Source organism: Thalia democratica, chromosome 1, assembly GCF_965202585.1.
Source record: "Thalia democratica chromosome 1, ktThaDemo2.hap1.1, whole genome shotgun sequence".
Taxonomy (NCBI): domain Eukaryota; kingdom Metazoa; phylum Chordata; class Thaliacea; order Salpida; family Salpidae; genus Thalia; species Thalia democratica.
Window position 1 is genome coordinate 28279327 of NC_139165.1, and position 27625 is coordinate 28306951.

Sequence of the window (27625 nt, forward strand, 5' to 3'; positions counted from 1 at the left end):
CAGTTAGTTTAGTATTTTATGTAACAACTCAATGTGTATACTTTACCTCTTTATAGTTTTTTCTAAGTTGTTAAATTTTTAAATTAAGTTATAAGAGAGATATATGCTATTATTCACATTACTTATCTGTATTTTATGTAGAATAACTTAAGTTTAAATACAAATAAGAGTAGATTTATTTGTTACAGATTTTATGCTAAATGATAGGAGGAAATATTTTATACAAAGATAAATAATTTGATTTTTTATGTATTTTCTTACTGTTACTTAAGTATATATGTTAAAAATGATAAAAAAATTTCTATTTTCAGACAAGCTGTGTTTGTAAGGTAATAATAACAATATTTTGCTGATAGGTCAGTTTATTGCAAACACATTACTCATACACAAATGGTTCAAGTGATCTAATGGGAGTTTGATCATTGAATTCAGCAAAAAAGAAAACTTTTGTTTTAACCTGTATTAAAGTTAGATTAAAAACTTCACATAGTTTCAAGTGCTTGACTATGTATTTTAGAGTAAGTTTAAATTAAGAGTTAGATTTAAAAAATCAGGAAATTTTTCTTAGCTTGAATTGTGGCAACCGTGTTTTGTAAAAAAAAGTGAAAACCGTGTGTGGACGTTAAACACACTATAACCATACATACAATTCCTTGTAGGATAATGGATCATAAATCATGTTTGCTAATTGTCTGTCTACTTTTGTTTAAGGAATGAATAATATTTGTCATTTAACAACAAAAAACATTCATTCAAATCTGAATTTTTTGGTTAATGTAACAGTAATTAAGTCTTAGTTGCAGCATTAGCTACTAATGTTTTTACTTTAAGTCTTAAGTCCCTAATAACATAGCTGGTAAACTGTAGATATTAATTTTTCAACGAGCTAAATACTTTTTTATTTAACTTTTGAGCTTAACGTTTAAAGCCTGAATATCACTGCCTTATTACTTTGTGATATGTCGTGTATAAAAAAACCGCTATATTTTTCATAAGTTTAATCTAAATAGCAATTTTATAAGTAACTTTACTGTGCTAATTTAACAAAATCATTTTGTCTTATTTTTTTTGTCTTATTAGCTCTATTTGTAAGATACTTTTTAAAGTTCGTTTAATTTGAGTTTTTCTAGTTTTAAGCTAGTTTTTTTGATTTAAGAGTTTTTTAAGAATAATGACTCTTTTGAATATTTAGTCTTTTTATCATTAGTATTTTATTTTAGGACTTTAGTAAAAGTTAGATGTATTACAGCTCTTGGCTCTATGTACTACACTCTACCTACAGTGTTTATCTTATTTAAAACTCAGGCTAATTTTGGGTTAATAAGGATGACTTTTTTGCTTAAAAGAAATTTTTTTGGCAAAACTGTATTACGTAACTTTGTTGTATTATAATAAATGAAGCTTTATTATATAACTAAATATCTAATTCATTCCTTTAAATGATTATAAAAACTATGACAGCCTTCATTTCAAAGTAAGTAAAGTACGTTCTTCCGAGCTTAATAAAAGTGAACCCACCCTTGACCCTGATCTAATAATAATTGCCTAAGTGTTTAAAGTAAGGACGAATCTCAGTCAACAAGTTCTCTTGAAACATATTTCTGTTTGGTTGTTTAATGAAGATATAAACTGTTAGTCTTAACTATCACAATCAACAATTTACGATAGTTGCTGAACAATAGCAAAGTAAAGATTAAAGTTTTAAGGTTTAAAAATTATTTTAGAAAAGTATTCGAAAACTTAAGTTTAGCTATATTAGTTTTCTTTTAATTCATAAAAAGTAATTATTTAACTTTAAAGAAAACAATAACAATAATATTGTTAAAAACTTAAGTAAATGTTTTTAAAATACTTGCTTTTTATTAACAGAAAACCATTGGTAAAATTTTAATAAAATAATAAAAATAACAGTATTACTTTTTGTTAAACAGACTTGTGGTTGCCAAAGTCTCAATTAAATAACAAATTAAGAGTAATACACCGGAATTTAAACTAAAATTATCAAACGAGATCTTTAGAAACAGATTTTTCCTATCTTGGTTCAACAACAACTGTGGTCACAAATCGCTCGCCGACCTAGGTAGTAAATTATTGACCGGGCCACCATTATTTAAAAGAAAATAAAAGTCATTTTGTAGAGTTCAAACGTAAACTTTGAAATTATTAATTCAATAGTGATTATAAAGGTCTTTAGTGATCATTGCTACTTGTCTATTTACTTTTGTTTTTGGAGTTAATAATATTTGTCATTTAATACCCAAATACTTTGGTTCAAAATCTGATTTCTTTAGTTACAGCAACAGAGGTTATGTTTAAGTTGTAGAATTTTCTATCTAGCTAATCTTTTCAATATTTTTTAAGATGACTTTTTCATAATAACTCAAGAATATTTACAATTTTTATTTTTAAGTATGCCTATGCAAAAAATTTAAGATAGAGGTACTGAGTTATAGATGGGTAACAGCCTTTCAAACTGAACACGTGACCTTTCGAGCTTTCTCTTAAACGCTTGGATGAATAAGAATTTTAACTTAAAATTTTCCATTTAATTTAAACATTCTAGTTAAAGTTCCTGGTAATCCAAGCGTTTAAGAGAAAGCTCGCGCCATATATAAATACTCATCAACTGGAGAGGAGATCTTTCAAGCCACAGCTTGCTGCAGTAAACATGTAATTACAGAATAAATATTTATATTTCTTAATTTTTTTTTTTAATTTTTTGTTTAAGAAAGTTTCTTATTCATAAATATGTTTTATAACTTTAAGTTCAAGCAGTCTTTTCTCGTTAAAACTTTCTAGAAGTATAGATTTTGGTAATTTTTTTTTGCTTGAAGGTTTTAATAATATGGAAACAGTTTCTAAAATATAAGATTTTTTATATTGTACATGGTTCTTATACGTGCTATCTTTTGCAACTTTTCTTTTCTACTATATGTTCATTCATTATCATGTCTGGTTTCATATAAAGAGCCTTAAATATTGATTAGTATTAGTGTTAGTGAAAAAAATATTATTATTTTTTTATTATGGTTTTCTAGTATAGGTTTAAAGTATACTTTACCCATAGATCTGTCTTAAGTAACCTACACAACATTTCGGTTACATTCGGCGTCCTCCAAGTCAAGAATCACCAGTCTTTTAGGTATAGTTACACCTATACATTATTTTATCAAAACATGTTTTACTTGTATGTTACTTTTAATTTTAAGGTAGCATTTAGCACACTTTTATATGACATATTTAATTGTTTGCCATTTTAGTTTTATAGTGCATTTTATTTAATAATAAACGAAGACAAATTTTACAGTAAAACTTGCATTTTTTTAAAGAAGCAATACTCACATCTACTTTCTGCCCTTTTAAAAAGCCCTCGAGATAAAACCATAACCATTAAGAACTAAAACTAACAGGCAATAGAGGGTAATACTAAAAAAAGTATCATAGTGGTATCATAGTGGTATCAAATGTATCAAAAGTATCATAGTGGTATCAAATAATAAGTCACAGAAAGTTAATTACTAACTTTAAATCAACAAAGTCAAAATAAAACTGATAAATCTTAATTCCACCAAATAACATGACAACTGACAAAATTTTAGTCCACAAAGTTAAATATTAACTAATAAGAAATAAGTTCAAATAATTAAAAGGATGATGACAATGTATAAGTACAAATAAGTCACAAAAAGTTGTGACCTATTATTGTAAATGTGAGTCATATTATTTTTATGTAAGGCTTTTAAACCTTTAGATTTATTAATAACTAAGACAGCAAAGACCAGTAACATGCTGAACATTTTATGAGTTTGTTTTACAGGATATAGGCATGACACTTAAATAATTGTTTTTGTGTTTTTTAATTATTTATCTGTTTTTCAAATGCTGCAATCTTTGTAGTAGGTAAAATTCAAACACATATTTAAAATTATTTTTAAAGTTGAAGTGAATTGTTAAAATTCAGGTAAAACCGAACGTAAAATTTCTTAGTTCTTTTATTTTCTGATATAAATTAAATGTTAATAAAAAAAAATATTTTTTTTTGAGACCAAGTTACATATTGTATGTGCTATGTTTTATTTTGTTTATGAAGGAAGGATAGTGTTTAACTTCCAAAAAACGGCCGGGGAAGAATAGAGTGAAGATTTTTGTTCAAAAAGGAATAAGAGAAAGTGTAACAGGATATTAATCTTAGTTTGTTAACTGTCTAAATTTAATGGAAATTTTTATGTTAATGTTCTTGTTTATCCAAGCGTTTAAGAGAAAGCTCGCTAGATTGCATGTTTTACTGATGCAAGATTATATTTTCATACTACAACCATATATAAATATTCATCAGTTGTAGAGGAGATCATTCTAGCCACGGCTTGCAACAGTACACATGTAGTTACAGAATAGAAATTCAAGTTGTTAAATTATTTATTTCAAGTTTTTTGCTTAAAATTGTTTTGTTCACATAAGTATTTTTTATTATTTCAATTTTAAGCAGTAAATTATTTTTTCTATTTAAACATTCTCAAAGTTTAGTTTTTCTAAATTTAAATTGTGTTTTAAGGTTTTAGAAACATGCAAGTAGTTTCTGAATCATGAATCATGAATACATGATTGTTAATGTTTTTGAGTCTTTGCATTTTTTCTTTAATAAAAAATAGTCCTTCGTTGTCCAACCTTTAATAAATAATAAAAAGTAACTTTGAGTAATATTCCATGTAATTATTAGTTAGATTATAGTTATTATTTATTATACTTTATACTAAAGTACACTATAACCTTTCAACTGTCTTTAGTAACCCACATATTATGTCAGGTTACAGATGTACTTTCTAACAGAGTTAATTTTATAATGAGCTTGTATTTTCTGTTTCTAGTACACTTATAATAAATTCATTAATTTTTCTGAGGAGACCTTAACTTTTTTTATTATGTCTTCGAATATTGTTTGTTTCTATAAAGTTACATGTTTAGGCTTAGAAAACTATTCAAAAAAATGTAATATATATAAAACAGAATGATTTTTTCTTATTAAGTACGGATTAATACATGTTATAGTACTTGATTTTGTATTTTGATTTATAAAAGTTAAGTTAATTTTATGGTTTATTTTACTTCTTTAAAAGATTATGCAAACTATATTATATATGCTTTGTTTATTTATAAAAATCTTTAAGTGATTCAATCAAACAGCTATATAAAATATGAAAAACTAAATATCTACCATATAATACTAATAATACTCAACGGAAAAATCTTTCAGCTCACTACACTTTAACTTTTTTATAGGAGTTGTGACCTATTTTTGAAATATTTTCTTGTTTGCTATTAGTTTTGTTTATCTCGTTATTCCAATCAAGTTAAAGTTTTTATTCTATTGATTTAAATATTCCCTATAGTTAAGGTTTAGACTGTTTTTAATTATTTTATATTTTAGTAAAGTTTTAAAGTTCATTATGATTTTAAAGTAAACGCTTAACTAAGTTAACTTTTTTACTTTTCTTTTCAAAAAAAAAATTATTACTTTAATTCTTAAGATTTAAAAGTAAAATTAATAAAAGAAAATTTTGTTTAGTATTCAGAAATTGTAAAAGCATGTGGTTGATAACCGATGTGTTTTTTCGTACACCAGGTCCTTAGACTTAATCTTATGACCGGTTTTAAATCGTTAAATAGACAATATATAAATAAGTTTACAATAAATAATATTTTTAAGCATTGTCTACTATTACATTGATCTATTCATTGGATTTTATATTGATACTATATATATATATTCATTGTTCAATATTTATAGTGTTTTTGATCCATTTTTATTTCAATTACTTCATTTAAAAATTTAAAATTATTTTTATCTAATAAATTTTAGTTTGATTTTTAATATGCAATGTTAAAGACAAAGCTAACCTCTTTGTTGAACCTGTAATGAAATAAATTTTTAGTGAGAACAAAATAATTTTAACAAACACTTTGTTCAAATAAAACGCAAAATAAATAAAACGAAAGTACTTGTAAAATAAAAATCGTTCATTTGTCCATTTTTTTAAAGACATAAGAAATATTATTTTATTCATTAGAAAAAAATTTATTATTTAATTATTTAATACAATTAAAAAAAAATCTTTTTTACATATAGACATTTTTAACAGATTATATATTTAATACATCATGTACTCAGACGATGAATATTTAGATCAGACAATCACACAGTTTCCTGGTCCTCAGAACTATTTGCGCCGCCTGTGCGAAGAAGAAAAACAAAAGACGAAAACTGAAATCAAACAAATGGGTAATTATTTTGAAGCGGAAAAGAAAAATTGGTGAAACAGTTGGTTAGACGGGCTGTGAAGTTTTTTGAATGCAACACTTCGGTTTTCAAAAAATCTCTTTCCAAGGATTCGAAGCACGAGCTTCAGTTGTTGGAAAACGACGATCCGAATTACGATTTGTTGAAAGGATCGCTCGGTTTGAGCACTGAAATAGAGCAATTGAAAAAGCTCTCGAATAAAAATCTAACTGTCAAGATTTACAGGATCAAATCAAATGTGGAACGCTGCAGATGTCCGAGTTTTCTGCTTCTGCACGGCACCAAAGGGAGCAACGTCGAGGGAATCTTAAAAGAAGGACTGAGGCCTTCGTCTTCCGGCAGACTGGGTCCCGGCATTTAATTGACGAACAGCTTTGAAGTTGCTCATCGTTTCGGTCAACTTTACGCCAAAGACAATGGGAACCTTAAAGACTTGACGTATTTGTTTGTTAGCAAAGTGAAGGAAACGCTGGTATGTTCAGGTGGTTTTTGTGGAGAGTGTAAAGATGACCAGTCTGTTAAAACTCACGAACAATTGCTCAATAAGAAGACGACTTCAACTGTGTTTGTAAAACCGTCGTATCCGTGTCGTGACTCCAGTTTTAGTTACAAGCCCGTTTTGAAGGTTTTTGATGAAAATTCGAATTTCGACAAACAAGTTGAGTTCGAAGACTCTTCAGCCTGCAAGTTCGACAGCAACGGAAACAATATTCTTTCGGGAACGTTTCAAGTAGTAAGCAACGAAAAAAGAATAGCCGTGGCTCACCATGACCTAGTAACTCTCAAATACTTGATAGAAATCGAAATAAAACGAAGCGCAAGCGAGCTCGCGAAACACATATTGTACGACAAACTTAACGAGATCAAATTTTCAAAAGACCCTGCAATTTCAAAACCGCCAAAAGACACGACGACCGAAAACAGTACTGCTAGTTCAAAAGACTGCTTCAGGGAAACTTTTGTAGCCGAGCTTGAAAAAGAAATAAGTTCAAATCAGCAGGTAGAAATTGAAATTGTGAAGCATCAGTTTGAACGCAAAGTGAACTCTTTCATGCGGCAACTGTTGTTCGACAAGAGAATAATATCAACAACCGACAACTGTGCCAAGTACAAAGCGGAGCTGCTGCAAGCTTCAGATCCAGATCATCAGTTTGTATTCGGATCGATGACTGGAATAAATCCTAACGCGGCAATTCTGCAAATTTTCAGGATCAACCCCGTTGACGAAAGCGAAAAGATGCGCAGAGGCTTGCTCTGCCTGCGGGGAGTCAAGTCCTACGAGGTGCCGAAGGTTCTGGTGAGAGGCTACCCTGCGAGCTACAAGGATTTATTGAAACAGTGCGAGTGCGGAGTCGGCTACTGTTCCTGCTACGCATCCACTAGCTTTGACAGGGAACTTGGACTTGGATTAAGCCACTGCGTCTCGAACGGAAAAGTCGAAAAACTGTCGTTTGTCTTCGTGGCGTGCGACGGAAAAAGCGCGGATGAGGAAACTTTTCCCAACTCCGACACCAGAGGGTGCTGTTTTAAAACCAGAAAAAATTTAATGCATCAGCTAATCGGCCTGATTCCTGCTTATTTAGTTGTTTTTAGCGCTCAATAAACTTACAATAAATTATTGTTTTACAGTTGAAACAATAGAACTCTAAACATTCAAAAGTTACATTTGTTATAATTTTTTTCTAAAGTCATAAATACTTTATTATATTTTTCTTGTTTATAAAAAGGTATTTAGAATAGTTGCTATTATGATATTTTCAAAATCGCAGGTTCGTTTGATAAAATGTATAATTCATTTCACTACTCACAAAAAAACTTTCAGTAGTTTCTACTGGTTTATCATTACACCAACCGGCTTACTTGACTGATTTTAACGCTTAGTAGATTTTTATTAAAAATAATTTTAGCGTTGTGTTTCTATAGTTGAATTAATCAACAAAAACATCGGCGAAAGTCCACAGAGTCTATGCCTTGACTTTCGTATGCCGTGAGACAAGCTCACTTATTATAATAAAGAAAAATATCTGAAAAGTTGGCTATGTCACATTAGTCTTATTAAATAACACACGTGATGAGTTTTGACGTAGCTTGAAGGTTGAACTTCTATCGAAATATCAAAACACCTCTTATTTTTTAATTTTGTTAACAAAAGTTCGTATAGATATGCGTTGTCTTATAAGTTTTAGTTTTTAAACGATTAGTCTTTTAAAAGAAAGTAATTCAATTAAAAAGAAGATCAGGCTATTTTTGGTCAGAATAATATGCACTTTTTTAACAGAATCTTTGAAATATAAACAACACAACAATCTCAAACTCCTTTATTTTCAACAATAAACATTTTCAGGATCTATTTAATAACAATTGTATATAAAGATTAGCATTGTCAGATTTAAATGTTTTTTGATCTCATATATTGTATTCTAAAACTTTTAGTGAGACAAAATTACTACGCAGGGTAATTTTTATTTACTATAGTAAAATGAACTGTAGTTATTACTGTTTTTTAGGTTATAATGGTTTTTACCTATAGAATATAATATTGATTATTGTAAAAGACATATAAATTTTATCAGAGTATGTTATCTAAATCTCATTAAAAATTCAATGATTTAATTAGTAAAAGGTGCCTATTTCATTCAGAGTATATGTCATGTTACTTATAACTATAGCTATTATACTTTTTATGGCTGTGAATACAAATATGAACTTCTTTTGTCTGTGAAGTTTCGATTTAAAACTTAAAATATATGTTTTTTATAAAGTCTTTTAATTACAATTATTGCGTCATTTTGATATAAATTTAAAGTTATTCTTGTAGGAATTTTTAAGACAATCCAAAAGTTTAATAAATGTTGACAAATAGCTAAAACTTTATAAGTTGTTTTTTACTTCCCTTCTAACTGAATTTTCATTATTCAACACTCTGATTTTGCAAAGTTAAGTTTTAGTGATTGATTCTGTTTGTTACGTTGTACATCAGGGCTTAATAATTTTTAGACTAATTTTAAAATTTTAGTAAAATTTTTCTGTCTTTAAAAATTAAAACAATAATCTGTAGACGAAAGGAAACATATGGTTTTTAAATCAATGTAGTATTTCCTGCAGATAAGGACTTTTTTGTAGTTTTCCATTTTTGTTGTTTTGTAAAACGAAATAAATTATTAGTTAGCGAATGATTCTTAAGAACCTCAGTAAAACTTTTGAACATTGTAAGATAAAAACTTCTTAATCAATATAGATACAAAAAAAATCGAGACCCGCTATGTACATACTTTTATAAGTTAAATATACTTTTTTAAAGTAATTAATTCTATCTGTAGTAAAATTTTATAAATAAGCTCTTAACTTAATAATTATTAATTATGGTCGCATTTTTTGTCCACTATTATAGTAGAATAAATACTACAATTGTATGAACTCACTGCACCCGCTTAAGTTTTTCTACACAATGCAGCCCACGCAAACTAGTCTGAGAAAATATTGGCCCTTCACTTATAAAAGACTGCCGAATCATGATCTCATCATAAATTAGCAACAACACAAAAAGTTGCTATTTTTGAGTTAAAAAACGTACTATTTTTAAATATTGTTTTGTTTCATACTCCATGTGTTTTGTAAAATTTTCTACATACAAAATTTTTGTTTTTATTTATTAATGCTTCTAAAAACAGATAAAACAGGGCTTAAAGACCAAAAACTAGTGTAGTAAATACAAGTTATCATAATTTTTTTAACTCTTATCCAAAAACACTACAAAAAAATATAATTATATTTAACTTTACGCTTAATTTGACCAACAAAATTGATTTAGAAATAAAAATTGTGAAAACAATTAATATGAGTTGAAAAACTTTTTTTATAAATCAACAAACGTTTTGTAGTAATCTAAAAAACTAGATAAGTCTACTTAGTGTGAAAATATTCTAAACCAGCAATATATTAATTTAAAATAACACCTAACTGAAGTATTTGAAGTTCGTACTGTGGTTTTCAAACTAAAACTTTAATTTTGTTATAACTTAGTGCGAAAATTTTTGTCCCATACCTGCTAACGAAAACATTCATAAACCGACATTCTAGGAAGGTTTGTTTAATTTTTACTAACCATTAAAAAAATTTTTAAAAACGTTTTTTTATTTGCTCATGAACTAGTAACTGATAAAACTATACTTTACAGAGATTGAGAAGAATGCACCAAAACCTAGTCCAAATCAATTTCAACCGGAACCAGTTTTAGAGTTAAAATTAGATGATCGCGTTATTAATAAAAATACGAAGTTTTAATATTTTAAGAAACTAAAAAATATCGATTAAAAAAAAAATTAAAAAAATAGATTCTATTTTACTTTTTATTGAACATACTGTTAAAATTTTTGTGGCTGGTTAGAGTTAAGTTGAAAGTAAATAAATTCTATAAAAAACTAAAATGTTTAAACTTAGTTAATTACCTTTTTTTATTTATTTAGTGTTTTAATGTTTGAACTTTTCTGAAGACTTTTTCATTAAGTTAAAATAAACGTTTAAACAAGAAACTTGATTTGTGCTGATCTAAATACATTTTACGCAAGTTAACTTAATTCTAGTTTATGTTTAAATATTTTAGTAATTAACTTTATAGTATTTAACTAAACAATCTCGAATTGCCTACTTAGTTTTAAGTCAACACCTAGAAGTTATTGATTAACTAACTTTTAAAGGATTGTAGATTACTTTTAAGTATTTAGAAGTTATTCAGTGTTCAGTTTTATATTACTTGTATTAAACTACTATTTATCTAAAGTATAAAATAAGACTACTTCTTACCTTAAGTTTAAATTAAGTTTTATATATAACTATGAACTTCTGCAAAAGTACTAGTTTACATAAATTTTTTTTTTTTTAATTAACTTACAAAATATCATGACTAAACATATAATAAAATTGTTAAACAGAGTATAACTGTAACTAAATGATAAAGATTTGTTTTACTAAGTAATGATCTAAAAAGTTTTTTGTTAAGTTTAAAAACCAACAAACTAGCTTTAATTATGGTTTGTGGTTATATAAAGCAACTAGTAGCGCCTTTCAGCGGTAAGAAAATATTATTTAGTAAAGTTGATTCTGTTAAACCCCTTATATATACATTACATCACCGTCGCAAACTTAATAGAAGCTATTAGAAAAAATAATTTTGTTTAATACGTAATATAAATAAACAATTCAAAAACTAGTTAAAATCTTATAAGGTACAGATACCTGTTATTATAATCTGTATAAACTGTAAGATTATTGACTTTTTTTAATTAAACAAGCTTTATAAATGTTCTAATACTTTTAGATCAATATAACGTTGTCATAACTTCCAATAGTGTCACTATATCTGTTTACTGAATATTTTCTAAGATTGCAAAAAACTATTTCAGCTAATTTACCCAACCTGTAGAATATTAAAACAGTTTGTAATCTCATTTAAACAGTGACAGAAAACAAATTTTACTTAGCAAAATTTTTAAACTTAATCTAATATCTACTTTTTTTATGCTTCTTTAAAATAACATTAGATCTATAATAGAATTAAATCCTATATAATAACTTCTTGTTATAATTATTTAGTTATTTTATATCTCTTATCAGTTAATATAATTTATATATTGTAAAATATAATAAAAATATATAATAAAAATTGCAAAAAAATTGTAAAATTTCAAACTTTTTTATGCCTGCAAAATTTTACGGCTTATAAAATTGAATTGGTGCAAAACATTGTTACTTATATAAAGAATGCATCTGCAGATACTAGCAGTCAAATTAAGTTTATTTAATTTATTTTTGCGGTTGTATAATTCTAAATTAATTTAGCAGAAAAGCTATTAAATCTAAAATTTTTGTTTTTTAGCAACCAATAAAATTTTAATCTTTAGGTTCGATTTTAACATATACTAACATAACTGTTATAAAATAAAAGTCTTTGAGAAAAATCTTAATTTAAAAAAAAAGTTTAATGGACTAATTTTCTTTAAAAAGTGGTTTATTTTTAAACTCTACTGCTACTGTACAATTACAAATTTTGATTTGTTCACTTTTTACATAAATAATAAGTTACGTACATTTGATAAGTTTACTAAAGTTTTAGTTAGTCTTTTTGTATAATGAGGTAAACACTATATTAGCAGTATACGTTGTGCACTATAAAAAATTTATTATAAAGGTTTTGAGAAACCTTTTATTTATTTTCCATTTTCAAAAGAAAAAAAAATCTTGATGGTTTGCTAAAAAATTATTATAATCTACATATTTAAAACACAACTAAAACAATTTTACTACAAAGAAGCAGTAACCACTCTGAGCTTCTAATGTCGTTATTTATTGAAGAATTAATGCATAGAAAATTTATACAAATTGATTTCAAAATATCTTAATTATAAAAAGAGGGAATAATTTATGTTTCCCTCTGTAAAGAATTTTCGACTAATGAAGATACATAGTTAAAAGAAACGAATTTGTATTTAATCTAGTCCAAAAACAAAAACAAGTATTAGCAACTTTTTGTACATTAATCTTAAGAAAAACTATGACCTTTAACGAATGAAAATTTGTATAATTGTTTTTGTTGTAAAAAAGTAACGTGACGTATGTGCTAAATTACATAAGTACCTTTAGATGGGTATAAATCAATATAAGACAAAAAAAAATTATTAAAATCTATAAGATTTTTGTTCGTTAAATTATAATGTATTCTAGAGGTCAAAATAACATAACCTACTGAAAACATGATTTAAACCACAGTTCCTTTGTAATGATTTTGAATGAGCCTTCGTCGTGTTCATGTCAACCTGAAAGTTTTAATATATAATATATAAGAAAATAAAATATTAAATGCTAACAAATTTTTTTAATTAAAATTTCGCTTAAATCGACGCTGAAAACGTTTATTGTTTAAAATGGAGAATTTTTGATTGTTAACTATTACTTTTTATGGTATTACAAAACTTATAAATTCTATAGAAAAAATTACAAAATCTAAATTAAAAACTAGTCTGATCTATCTTTTTTAGCTGAATTATTTTTGTATGAGACTAATCGTAAACAAATTAACACTTTCAAGACAACGCATACACATACGAACTTATACTAAAAAAGTTAAATTAAAAGATTTAAGTATTTCGCTAGAAATACAACCCCCAAGAAATGTTAAAGCTCATCACGGGTGTTATTTAATCAGAGGCGTAGAGTCTGTAGATTTTCGCTGATGTTTTTTAGTTGATCGCCTAAACTATAACAAATCAGCAGTGATTTTTTTTTTATTCAAATCTACTGAGAGTAAGCCGGTTGATGTAATGATAAACCTGTAAAAAGTATCGAAAACTTGTTTGTTGAGAAGTAAAATATTTCTTTATCTTTTTCAAACGAATTTGTGATTTTAAGAAAATTAGATGTTAGTTACTGTTATAAATTAATATTTGTTAAATTAAAACTGTATAAAAAATTTTCTAAGACTTATCGAAAAATTAAAACAATAGTAACTTTTGTATGCTTAAAAATAAATTGCTATTGTTTCAATTACAAAAAGATAGTTTATTCAAAGTCTATTGAACGCTAAAAACAACTAAATAAGCCGGAATCATGCCGATCAGCTGCATAATGGTTTCTACGTCGTTTCTTATAAAACAGCACCCTCTGATGTCGGAGATGGCAAAAGCTTCATTTTCCGATCACATAAACTATAAAAAGACAGTAGAAAAAAATTTTAACTCAATATCTACTAAAAAATAAAATCAGTCAAGTAAGCCGTTTGATGTAATGATAAACCTGTAAAAACTATCGAAATTTTTTTTGTTCAGAAGTAAAATAACTTTTTATCTTTTCCAAAAGAACCTGTAACTTTAAGAAAATTTCATTTTGGTTACTAATATAAATAATTACTTATTAAAATAAAACAGTGAAAAAAATATATAGGACATTCCAAAAAATTAAAACAATAGTAACTTTTGACTGTTTAAACAGAAAGTGCTATTGTTTCAACTGTGAAAATATAATTTATTCAAAGTCTATTGAACGCTCAAAACATCTAAATGAGCCGGATTCATACCGATCAGCTGATGCTTGATTACCAGTCCGATTTTCAAAATGGTTTCTACTTCGTTTCTTATAAAACAGCACCCTCTGGTGTCGGAGTTGACAAAAGCTTCATTTTCCGCGCTTTTGCCGTCGCTCGAAACAAAGACAAACGAAAGCTTTCCGACTTGTCCGTTCGTGACGCAGTGGCTTGTTCCTTTGGAAAGTTCCCTGCTCAAGCTGGTGGACGCGTAGCAGGAGCAGCGACTGGGTCTGCACTCGCACTGCTCTAACAAATCCTCGGGGCTCGCCGGGTACCCTTCGCCAGAACTTTTGGCAGCTCGTTGGACTTGACTCCTTGCAGGTAAAGAAAGCTTCCGTGTATCTTTTTAACCTCGAATCCGTCTACGGGGTTGATCCTGAAAATTTTCTGAATTGCCGCGTTCGGGCTCATTTTGTTCATCGACAGGAGCACAAACTGGTGATCTGGATCTAAAGCTTGCAGCAGCTCCGCTTTGTACTTGGCGAAACCGTTGGTTTCCGAGATGCTGCTCGTTTCAAACATCAGTTGTCGCATTAAAGAGTTCACTTTGCGTTCAAACTGATGTTTCATAAGTTCAACTTCTGCCCGTGGGTTGACGCTTATTTCTTTTTCGAGTTCGGCAACAAAAGTGTTCATGGAGCAGTTTTCGGAATTGACGTAACTTTTTTCGATCAACACGTCTTTTGGCAGATCTGAAATTGGCAGATATTTTGAAAACTTGGTCAGGTAAAGTTTGTCGTACAATATGTGTTTCGCAAGCTCACATGCGCTTTGTTTTAATTCGATTTCTACCAGGTACGCTAGAGTTACTAGATCGTGGTGAGCAACGGCTATTCTTTTTTCGTCATAACCTACTTGAAACGTGCCCGAAGGTATTTTGTTTCCGTCGCTGTCGAACTTGCGGGCAGGGGAGTCTTTGAATTCAACTTGTTTTTTGGAATATGAGTTTCCATCGTAGACTTTTAAAACGGGCTCGTAACTAAAACTGGAGTCAAAACACGGATACGAAGATTTTACAAACACAGTTGAGGTTGTCTACTTACCGAATAACGGTTCGCGAGTTTTAACAGACCGGTCATCTTTACATTCTCCACAAAGATAACCTGAACTTTCAAGCGTCTCTTTCACTTTGCTGACAAACAAGTACGTCAAATCTTTAAGGTTACCATCGTCTTTCGCGTAGCAACCTCCGTATCGGTGAGCAATTTCAAAGCTGTTTGTCAAATAAATACCGGGATCATGTTTGCCGGACGACGAAGGCCTCAGTCCTTCTTTCAAGATTCCCTCGACGTTGCTTCCTTTGGTGCCGTGCAGAAGAAGCAAACTCGGACATTTGCAACGTTCCACTTTTGACTTGACCCTAAAAATCCTGAGAGCGACATTTTTGTTAGAGTACCGTTTCGATTAGTTCGTTTCAGCGCTCAAACCGAGCGATCTTTTCAACAGATCGTAATCCGGATCGTCGTTTTCCAACAACTGAAGCTCATGATCGAAACCTTTTGAAAGAGATTTTTTGAATGTCGAAGTGTCGCATTCAAACAAAATTATGGCATGTTTCACTAATACTTCTTTTCTTGCATCGAACTGTTCGATTAGTTTTCGATTTTAGTTTTCGTCTTTTGCTTTTCTTCTTCGCACAGACGGCGCAAGTAGTTTTGAGGACTAGGAAACTGTGTGATTGTCTCATCTAAATATTTTTCGTTTGAGTATATGATGTATTTACTGTATAATCTGTAATAAATTCTAAATTTAAAAACAGTTCTTAATTTTTCTTGTTATATGTAATTACGGACAATGCTTTCTATACAAAACTTACTTATTGCTTTTTTATTTATATAATGTTTGTCGATTGATAAAAAACTACTTTTAAAATGTTTGGTCTAAGGGGAAACATGTCAAATATGCACGATGGGAAAATTTTACACAAAGACTTTTTTGCACGAAGAGTCATTATTGAACGGAAAAAAAAATTAGAAATAAATAATAGTTTATTTATAAAAAAAAAAGCAACGTAACCACCCAAGGGTAAGGGTTAGGAGTAACAGTGAAAGTAATAAAAAAAAAAATAAAATAAATTTTGGTTATCGACCACATTCTTTTAAAATTTATTACGAGTAAATAAGAATTAAAACTTTATAATCTAGAAATTTTAAATCTTTAAAATAAAACAATTAATAAAATGAATGAAAACAAAAATTAAGTTATGTATGTCTTTACTTAAAAAGTTTCATTCATGATGTACATTACATTTTAAAAAGTAAGATAGATTTGATTCATAATACGAAAAAACAATATTTATAGCTAATATGAAAGTATTAGGAAAACAGCTCACAACTTCTTCAAAAATTAAAAGTAAAATTGTAGTACGCTGAAAGATATTGAATATTATTAGTATTTGATATTAAATATTTAACTTTTCATTTTTAATTTAACGATTTGATTGAAATACTTATAGAAGTTTATATTTAAATTAAAATAATATTATGTAACTTTAAAAACTTTGTAAAGAAGTTAATTAAAACATATATATAAAATTTTTTGAACGACTAGTTAAAGCACTAAAATGTTTGATCCTAAAACCTAGTGTAAAAAATAATTATTTGGTCGATAAACCCAGTTTAACTTTTGTAGATTATAATACAAAAAACAAAACTGTAACATCAGACATTACGCATTTAACGAGAAAATAAAAATACTTCGGTTAAAAATACTTTTTTAAGCCTAAAAATGTATTTAAAAGAAGCAAAACATATTTGAAGACATATATAGAAAAATATACACTTTTATGTTTCCTTAAAAAATTAAATTAATTTATTATAATATAAAATTAACAGTAATCTCAGCTCAAAGTTTATTTGTATAACTAACTCACTGTTAAAAAGTTTATCTGCAACTTAGTACCTCTATCATAAAGTTTTCACACGGACGTACTTGAAAAAATAAAATTAGGATTGTAAATACACTGAAGTTATTTGAAAGTAGTTTTCCTAAAAAATATGTAAAGAACAGCCAAATAGCAAATGCTGCACCTAATACTTAATTTCTGTTACTTTAACCAAACGAATCAGATTTGAATAATATTTTTCGTTGTTAAATCTCAAATACTATTAATTCCTTAAACAAAAGTAGACAGACGAATAGCAATCATGATTTATGATCAAGTAACCTACAAGGAATTGTATGTATGGTTTTAGTGTGTTTTACGTCCACACAGGGTTTCCACTTGTTTTTACAAAACAGAGTTGCTACAGATCAAGCCGCGAAAAATTTCCTGACTTTTCTAAATCAAACTTTTAATTTAACCTTATTGTAAAAAACATAGTCAAGCACTTGAAACTATATTAAGCTTTTAATCTAACTTTAATACAGGTTGAAACAAGAGTTTCCTTTTTGCTGAATTCAATAATCAAACTTCCATTACATCACTTGAACTATTTGTATATCATTAATGTGTTTGCAATAAACTGACCTATCAGCAAAATATTGTTAGTAATACCTTACAAACGCAGCTTGTCTGAAAATAAAAACGTTTTTTTATCATCTTTAACATTTATACTTATGACAAATTTTTAACTAGATTTGGAATTATATTATGTTAATTTAGTTTAAATATTTTTTTCTCCCTAACAGCCAATTTTGTTGCGGAACAACATTTTTAGAAATAAAAAAAAACAATTTTTAGGGTTTAAACAAGTTCAGGACAGATTTTTGTTACTTTAGACATGACAAAAAGCTGTAGAATGATTAAAATGTATTTACAAACATTAGTTTTTAAAATCTGGTATCTAAAGTTGTTTTGTGCTTACAAAAAGCCCATGCAACATGGAATTTTTATTTCAATTTCTTAAAATTTAATCGAAATGAAATAAAGAAAAAATAAAATAATAAATTTAAGCTTAGTTACATTGAAATAAACTGACTGTAATAAGCAAAAAATAAGTGGATTGATTTAATTTTTGTATAATAGACAGAGTGGCCACTTTAACTGGAAACCTGAAGAAACCTGGAATTTTAGAAATTTTGAAAAAAAAAACCTGGAAAATCTAGAAGTTTGAACAAAAAACACTAAAAAACCTGGATTTTTTACAGTTTTACCATGTTCAGTAGTATAATTTCGGTTTGACTCAAAAAATATATCATATAGATTAAAAGTTCTGGTCATCATTAGAAATTTTTCTAATAAAAAAACACATTTAAAGTAGCTTTGCAGTATCTTTTTAATGTTTTTATACTATTTGACACAATTTCTTACATTAAAACTAGCTTTAAACTAAAAATAGACCCTAAAAGGTGTACTTTTAAAAACTTTGAAGAAATTTGGAAAAGTGAAAAATTTTTCAAAAAACTAGTGTCAACCTGAATAAATTAAAAAAACATGCAATTTATTTTTGTTCTATTACCTTACCTAAATTTATTTTGAAATAATATGGTGTAAATAGTATAAAGATTTATCTATTCAATTTTTAATGTCAAAAACTATCTTAAAGAATTTCTTGTTTTCTTTTAACTTAAAAAAAAAATGTTTATTTATTTTATATAACATGCCACTCAACACTCTTTTAATTCAAACGTTTTTTTTTTTTGATTCGTTTTTTTAATCGTAAGTATTTTTTAGTTATATAAAACAATAAAAATAAATTGTTCAAAGAAATTTGTTATAAAATAACAATGCATTGAAACTAAATGTTTTAAATCTCGTTGAAAATCTAGCAAAAGTTGTTTAGTTTTGCCTGCCTGAAATCTTTATATATTTCCAGTTTCTTTCAAAGTAAACTGGCCTGGTTATCCTGAAATTTTTATAGATTTTATAAGTAAAAGCACTTTGGTTTTTCTTAAATTTAGTAGGATGGCTAACCACTGTTTAAGTCAAAAACACTGTATTGGGTCAACTTTGCTTTTTTGAAAATCATTAAGTTTTTGTACTTATAATTTGAAAAAGCCAATAGAAACTAGTTTTTTCAACATAATTGGTTCTAAATTAACAAAAAATTGAATCTAAACTGTTTTATTTTCATTCAAAATCTAGCAAAAATTGTCTGAAATTCTAAAATATCTTAAGTTGTGGCCCATGTGGCCTGGGTCATCCTGAGATTTTCAAAGGACTTAAAATGTTCTAGTATTTTAAAGTGTTTGGCAAACCTGGTATAAACTAAATAAAATGATACCAATTCTTTTGAATTACTTGAAATGAAACTCTTTTTTGTTAGTTTTTTTATAACTTAATTTAATTGTTAAATGATTTTAACTCCATGCTTTTTGAATAATTTTTTATAAACCAGGTAGAATAGTCACCAGGCTATCGCTTTAAACTAAAAAAAATTGTTATTATTCTGCATTATCTGATGGCTCTTAAAAACGTTTAACTTTTTTATTTTCTATAAAGTTTGATTTACATGACACAATCCTTTTTCACTCGACAAATATAGTTTGTTTTTAAGGTTTAGCTTAGTTGATCATAAAATTTTATATCAATTACTAAGATTTATAAAAACAAATGTATACTTGATTATACAAATAACAAAATTTGAACTGGTTTATAAAGAATTTTTGGTGCTTGAATACTTTGGGTAATGCCTTAAACTTTCAAAAAAGATCTGTAGATGCTTTTTATACGAACTAGTGATGTACCGGACTCACTATTCGGGTCCGGATCCGGCCGGAAGTTGCCATTTTTCTCCGATATCCGGATCCGGCCGGATATTGATATGAAAAAAAAAATTCGGATCCGGCCGGGTTCTAATTTGAAAAAAAGTTCGTTACGGTTCCGGGTGTGCAAAAGGATGTGCAAAATTAAACTTTTTTTAATGTTTTTAAGTACTTTGAGTAATGGCCTGTACTTTAAAAAAGCAAAATTAGATTTTTTTTTAAGGAACTTATTGTTTTAAAATTTTCGATATATTAGTTACAAAAGGAGATGTATAAAACTGTTCCCATTATAACAGATATGCGAAATTCGAACAGATTTTATAAAGAATTGTATGTTTATAAGCACTTTACTTTATTTTATACCATTAGCCGGTTATTTAGAACTTTTGTAAGTTTAAAATACTTTTTTTAAAGAAATATAAATTTTATGATAATTTTTGTAAACAATGATTTAAATAAATTTTTATTAAATTTTTGTTATAATTTAAAAAAATACTGAAACACATTTTCAGTTTGATTTCTCAGATATTTAACCACAAATCCAGAATTGTCACTTGCAATGTATCCACCTATTAGTTTAAGTTACCAAAATTATACAAAATCCAGTGAATAATAAGACAATGTGGTTTTACTTGATTTTGTATGTTTCAAGGTAACTTAAATTAGTTGTTGTATATATTGCAAGAAACATTTCTGGATTTGTAGTTGTCTGAGCATCAAACTGAAAATAAATGTTATTTATTTTTAAAAAATCTCAAGATTATTTTTTAATTTATTAGAATAGTTATACCTCAAATGTTGTAAAATATTCCATTTTATGTCAAAATATTATTTTATGCTCAAAAAAGGTCTAAATTAAAGGCCAATGTTTACTATAGTAACAAAAGTATTACTGTCCCCTTCGAGTATGGCCTCAACTATATTCAAATAATACTTATAAGTTTAATAACCATGAAAAGCAGGATAAAAGAGATTTTTAGTCAATCTTTAAAAGTTTTAAACACCCAAGCAATTAAAATTATCATTTCCATCTGTTTGTCTGTAATGAACCTGCTGCGTTTGCTTACATTTCATATTTTGAAGATTTAATATGCAGTTTTCGCAAATAAAATGTATATACTTGTTTTTGTGTAAACAAGTACAATAAATCTCTCTAGTTACATTTATTATTTTGATTGTGGTAGATAAGACCTAGCAACTGAGAATTTTACATATATTATTGACTTAAAACAGCACAAAAAACTTATTAATGAAGTTTTATTGTTCAAGTAAAAGAAAATTATTAACGAAACATGATTTGAAATCTACGCTAGATACTTTAGATGACGATGAGAAAAAAGTCTTGGAAATTTTTATTAGTAGCTTTTTAAGAAACCTTGATAGAAAAGTCATATATTTTTTTAATTTTTTCAAAGGAGCACTTTTGACGAAATGTTCGGCAAACCCTGATTCAGATATTTTTTACTGTAAATATTACATCTTTTAGTGAAGAAGCAATAATTACATTTACCTTCTGCTGTTTTCTAAAGCCTTTAAAGTTTAAGCATAACCAAAAGTAATAGAGAGTTATGAAGCCAACATGTATCGAAGGTTAATTTGAACAAAGTACCTTAGGGAGAAAAAATGAGTTTAAAAAGTGTTAACAGAGTTTTAGTCCTAATAAGTAACCTTTAGTTGGTGAAAAGTTTTAAGCTCTTAAAGTCGAAATAAAGCTGATAAATTTTATTCTACAAAATTAAACTAGAACTGTCGTAACTTAAATCAAAAGAGTCAGAATTGAAATGTTAACTTTTAATTTCACTACGTCTAAATATTACTAACAAAGTTTAAGTCCAAAGAGCTAAAAAAGAACTGACAAATTTAAAGTCAACAGAAACAAAAAAGAACTTAAACAATTTTATACCATAAGTCACTGTAGAACATGTAAAAAAATAATAAAATAGAATAAACAAAATGGTAGTCTAATCAATTAACACAAGTATTGAAAATGTATAAGTTACAAGTAATCACAAAAAATGGTGACCCTTTTTAAGTCAAAGTTAGTCATATTAAATTTATGAAAGGTACTTAAATCTTAATAGCATAATAAAAACGATAAAAGTTATTAGTTGATAAGACAGAAATAACAAGTAACACCCTAAGATATTCAGGAATTTCTGTCAAGGAAGTTAGCATGAAATTTAAATGTTATTGTTTTGTGTTTTTTATACTTATCTGTTTCAAATGCTGCAATGTTTATAGTAGGTTGTAACACACATTTGATACTATTTTTGAAATTAAAATAAAAAGTTTATGTAAAAAGATAAGTTTTTCTGGTTAAACACAATTAGTTTTTTTTTTTATCAACAAAAAAAAAAATTAGAAATAAATTATAGCTAAATTTTTGAATTTTGTATATAATAAAAATTTTTTTGAATAACATTAGTCAATTTGATTAAGTCAGATTATAAGCAATCTTAATATTCCAAAATAAACCAGAACTGTGGAAGCAGAAAGAAATTGACTGTAAGCCTTCCTTATTTTTTCAAAAGTGTCTTTGGTTAATTTGTTCACATACAAATTTCTTTGTTTGGTTTGGTAACAAAAAATGTTTGTTTTTTGTGTTAATAACTAATTGACATTTTTCATTGACTTTGTTGATTGGTTATTTACAGAAATCTTATTAATTAAGCAGCTTTCTAAAGTTGTTATTACTACTTTAAAAACTAATGTTATATTTCAAATTTCTGCAGTAAGTTTCTGAAGAATTGCGGTGAAAATACATTAAAACTTTTGTGGAAAAACATTGACTGTTCTTTATGAAGGTATACAGTATAGTAAACTTATGTTTTTAATGTTAAAAAAAAACATTAGTATTAGATTTTACCCCAAGTTATATTTTCATATGTGTTACTTTTTTTCCTTCTTTATAAAGGAAGGGTAGTGTTTATTTTCCAACAAAAAGGAAGAGGAGAAATAGAGTGATGATTCTCTTCAAAAAAAATGAAGAGGAAGTTGAACTGGAAATAAAATTTCATTTGATAACTGTTTAAATTTAAAAATAGGTTTTTAAGCTGGAGCTCTTGTTCTTCCAAGCGTTTAAGTGAATGCTTGCAAGATCACGTGTTTTACTGATGCAAGTTTGCATTTGCATACAATAGCCATATATTAATATTGTTTTATTGTAGAGAAATCATTCTAGACACCCTAACTGCTGCTAAAACTTTGTTCAGTAAAAGTTTGTGTTTTTTTATTCAGAGTAATTTTTTTTTCTAAACAATATTGTTTTCTATATACAGTAAACGATTTATAATTTAATTGTATATTTTAAAGTATCCTTATAAATTTGATATAAATAAAATTTTTATACTCCAGTGAAAGTTAATTTCTAAAGTTTTTAATTTTCATAAATTTTTAAGTGTTTGTATCTGTTTTTGTGAAAGATATGTTTATTTATGACATGCCAAGTTTTATATATAGTAGCACTAATTAACTTTAGTATAGCTTTAAGTTTCATAAATTTAATATTCTATATATTGTAGTTAATAGCGTGGGTCTGGGTTGCCATTTTGCCTGTAAAACTGGTAAAACCCGGAATTTTACAATTTAGGCAAAAAAAAATCTGGAATTTGAGAAATTTTGAAAAATCCTTGAATTTTAACAATAATTACTGAAAAAGCCTTGAATTTTAACAATTTTGATGTTACTAAGTAGTAAATTTCGATTTGTCTCTGAAAATATAACAAATAGATAAAAAGGTTTTGTCATCATCAAGATTTTTTAAATATATTAAATGTAGCTTTAAAGTTTATTTTCAATGTATTTTTTTTATTTAACACAGTTTCTTACCTTAAACTTAACTTTTAAAAAAAAAACCCAAAATGTGTACTTTTAGAATCTTCGAAAAGTTTGGAAAACCTGGAAAAATTGCGACAGGGTTGCTACAACGTCAGGAAATAAAGGAAAGTCAGGGAAAAATAGGGGGTTTTGAAGAAAATTCTGGAAAAGTCCGAAATATTGAAAAAGTTCAAAAAAAGTCTGATTTTGTCAGTTTAAATTTACAAAATTCCAAATGTTTTAAAGCCTTCAAGTGGTAATAAAATAGTTAAAAATCCTTTAAAGTGAGATTTAAGTTTCAAATTTTTCCTAGAAATTGACAAATTTTTTTAGTTCTTATTACACTCATCAGGTATAAATTAATAAAATATCCTTTATCTAACTATCATTATATTATAATTAATATTGTTATTAAATATCCTAAAATTGTTATTTTTACCTGTATTAAAAAAACATTAAAAGCTTCATATTATTTCAAGTGTTAGATTATGTATTTTAGAATAAGTTTGAATTAAGAGTATCATTTAGAAAAGTCATGAAATGTCAGGAAGAAATTGAGGTTTTGAAAAAAAGTCAAGAAATGTCAAAAAAATTGACAAAAATAAAAGAAAGTCAGAATTTATTATTATAAATTTACAAAATTCTTTACTTTACAAATCCTTCAAATAGTAATACAACAATAAATAGTAATAGTGAATTAACTATACAAATAAACTGTGAGCTGAGATTACTGTTTAAGTAAACTTATAATAAATAATATAGTTTTAAAGTAAACATAAAAGTATGTACTTTTTTTACATAACTTCAAATATTTTCTGCTTCTTTTAAATAATTTTTTAGGCTTAAATGTAATTTTAAGCTAAGGATTTTTTTACTCGATAAATGCGTAGTGTCTAGTGTTACATTATGTTATTTTTGTTTTATAACTTACAACAAATAAATTAAGTTTACTGAACAAATAATTTTTTGTGCATCATATCTTTGAACCAAACATTTTGAGCGTTTTTATTTGTATTTCAAAAAATTTTGTATGATTGTATTAACTTTTTTAAATTTTTTTATGTTATATAATACTATATAAATTTTTTTTATGTTATTTAAAAATATATAATAGTTAAATATAAACTTGACTAAGTATTTCAATCAAAATATTATGTGAAAAATAAAAATTAAAAAATTTAACACTATATACTAATAATACTTAAAATTCTTCAGCTCACAACAATTTTACTTTTAACTCATTAAAAAACATTGTGAGCTGTTTTCCTAATGTTTTCATGTTTGCTACAAATATTGTTTTTCTCGTTTTATGAATTAAATCTAACTTGCATTTTAAATTGTAATTTTCAAATATTTTCCACTGAATTTTTTTTAAGGTATAGGATTAAACTGAATTTTAATTTTTATGTTGTTAGAAAAGGTTTTCGGAACATCGTGAATAATATTTTTAAAGTAAACAGAAAACTATACTAACTTTCTTTTCATTCATTTTATTAGTTGTTTTATTTTTTTGATTTCAAAGTTCTAGTTTATACAATAATAGGTTTTATTTACTCGTAAGAAATTTTAAAAGCATGTGGTCGGATAACAAAATTTACAAGTTTTTTTAGTTTTATTATCACTCTTACTACTAACCCTTACCCTTGATTGGTAACGTTGTTTTTTTTATAAACAAATAATTATTATTTTTTTAATTAGTTTCATTTCTACTTCCGTGCAAAAATTACTTTTCGTACAGAAGTGTCTTAGTGCAAAATTGTCCCATCGTGCATATTTGACCCGTTTCCCCTTAGATCAAACACTTAATGTAATTTTTTATCATTTTAAAAACATTATATAAATATAAAAGCAATAAGTAAGTTTAGTATTAAAAGCATTGTCTGTACATTAACTAATTACTTGGTTAGAAAAAATGAACTATTTACATGAGTTAGATAGATTTACATTTAAGTGTAAAAAGCAGTCAAAGAATATTTATACACAGTTCTTCTAGAACCCAAACTATTTATAGTGGTTTTAGAAGTTTAAAATTATTTTATACCTATCTGAGATAAGTATTTATATATATATTTATTTTTGTTATTACTGTGTATTCGTTAATATAACATTACTTACATATAACAAGAAAAAATTAGAAAGTTTTTTAAAATTAGAATTTATTACAGATTATTTAGTAAAAACATCATGTACTCAAACGAAGAATGTTTAGATAAGACAATCTCGCAGTTTCCTGGTCCTCAGAACTATTTGCGCCGTCTGTGCGAAAAAGAAAAGCAAATGACAAATTTTAAAATCGAAGAAATGGTTAAATATTTTAAATCGGAAAAAGAAGAATTGGTGGAAGCAGCTGTCGATTTGTTTGAATGCGGATCTTCGGCTTTAAAAAAAGCTCTTTCAAAGGATTCCAAGCACGAGCTTCAACTGTTAGAAAGCGACGATCCGGATTACGATCTGTTGAAAGCATCTCTCGGTTTGAGTCAATTGAAAAAGTACTCAAATGAAAACGTCGCTCTTAGGATTTACAGGGTCAAATCAAATGTTGAACGTTGCGGATGTCCGAGCTTGCTGCTTCTGCATGGCACCAAAGGGAACAACGTCGAGGGAATCTTGAGAGAAGGACTGAGGCCTTCGTCGTCCGGCAAACATGGCCCCGGCATTTATTTGACAAACAGCTTTAAAATTGCTCACAATTACGGTCAAAACTACGTGGAAGACGATGGGATCGTAAAAGATTTAACGTACTTGTTTGTTAGCAAAGTGAAAGAGACGCTTGAAAGTTCAAGTTGTCTTTGTGGAGAGTGTAAAGAAGATCAGTATATTACTCACAAATCGTTATTCGGTAAGAAGACAACTTCAACTAAGTTTATAAACTCGTCGTTTCTCAATCTTGACTCCAGTTTGAGTTACGAGCCCGTTTTAAAAGTTTTTGATGGAAATTTGCATTCCAACAAACAAGTTCAATTGGAAGACTTTCAAGCCCGAGAGTTTGACAACGACGGAAGCAGAATTCTTTCGGGCACTTTTCAAGTAAGTGAAGTCGATAAAAAAATATTTGTGGCTCACCACGATCTAGTAACTCTCGAATACTTTATAGAAATCGAAGTAAAACAAAGTGCACGCAAGCTTGCGAAACATATTTTGTACGACGAACTCTGCCAGTTCAAGTTTTCAATAGACCCGCAAATTTCAGATCTGCCAAAAGACACGTTGATCGAAAACAGTCATGTCAGTTCTGAAGACTGCTCCATGAACACTTTTGTTGCTGAGCTCGAAAAAGAAATAAGCGCCAATAAGCAGGCAGAAGTTGAATATGCAAAGCATCAGTTTGAACGCAAAGTGAACTCTTTCATGCAGCAACTGTTGTTTGAAACGAGCAGCATATCGGAAACCAACGGTTGCGCCAAGTACAAAGCGGAGCTGCTTCAATTTTTAGATCCAGATTACCAGTTTGTGCTCGGGTCGATTACCGGAATGAGCCCGAACGCGGCAATCCAGAAAATTTTCAGGATCAACCCAGTCGACAAAAGCAAAAAGATGCACGGAGGCTTGCTCTACCTGCGGGGAGTCAAATCCCACGACGTGCCAAAAGTTCTGGCAAGAGGCTACCAGGCAAGCGACGAGGATGTGTTCGAACAATGCGAATGTGGACCCAGCTGCTATTCTAGCTACGCATCCGACGTCTTGAAATGTGAACTTTTACTTGGGTTAAGCCACTGCGTCACGAACGGACAGGTCGAAAAGCTGTCGTTTGTCTTAGTGGTTAGGGATGGAAAACGCGCAGACAATGTAGC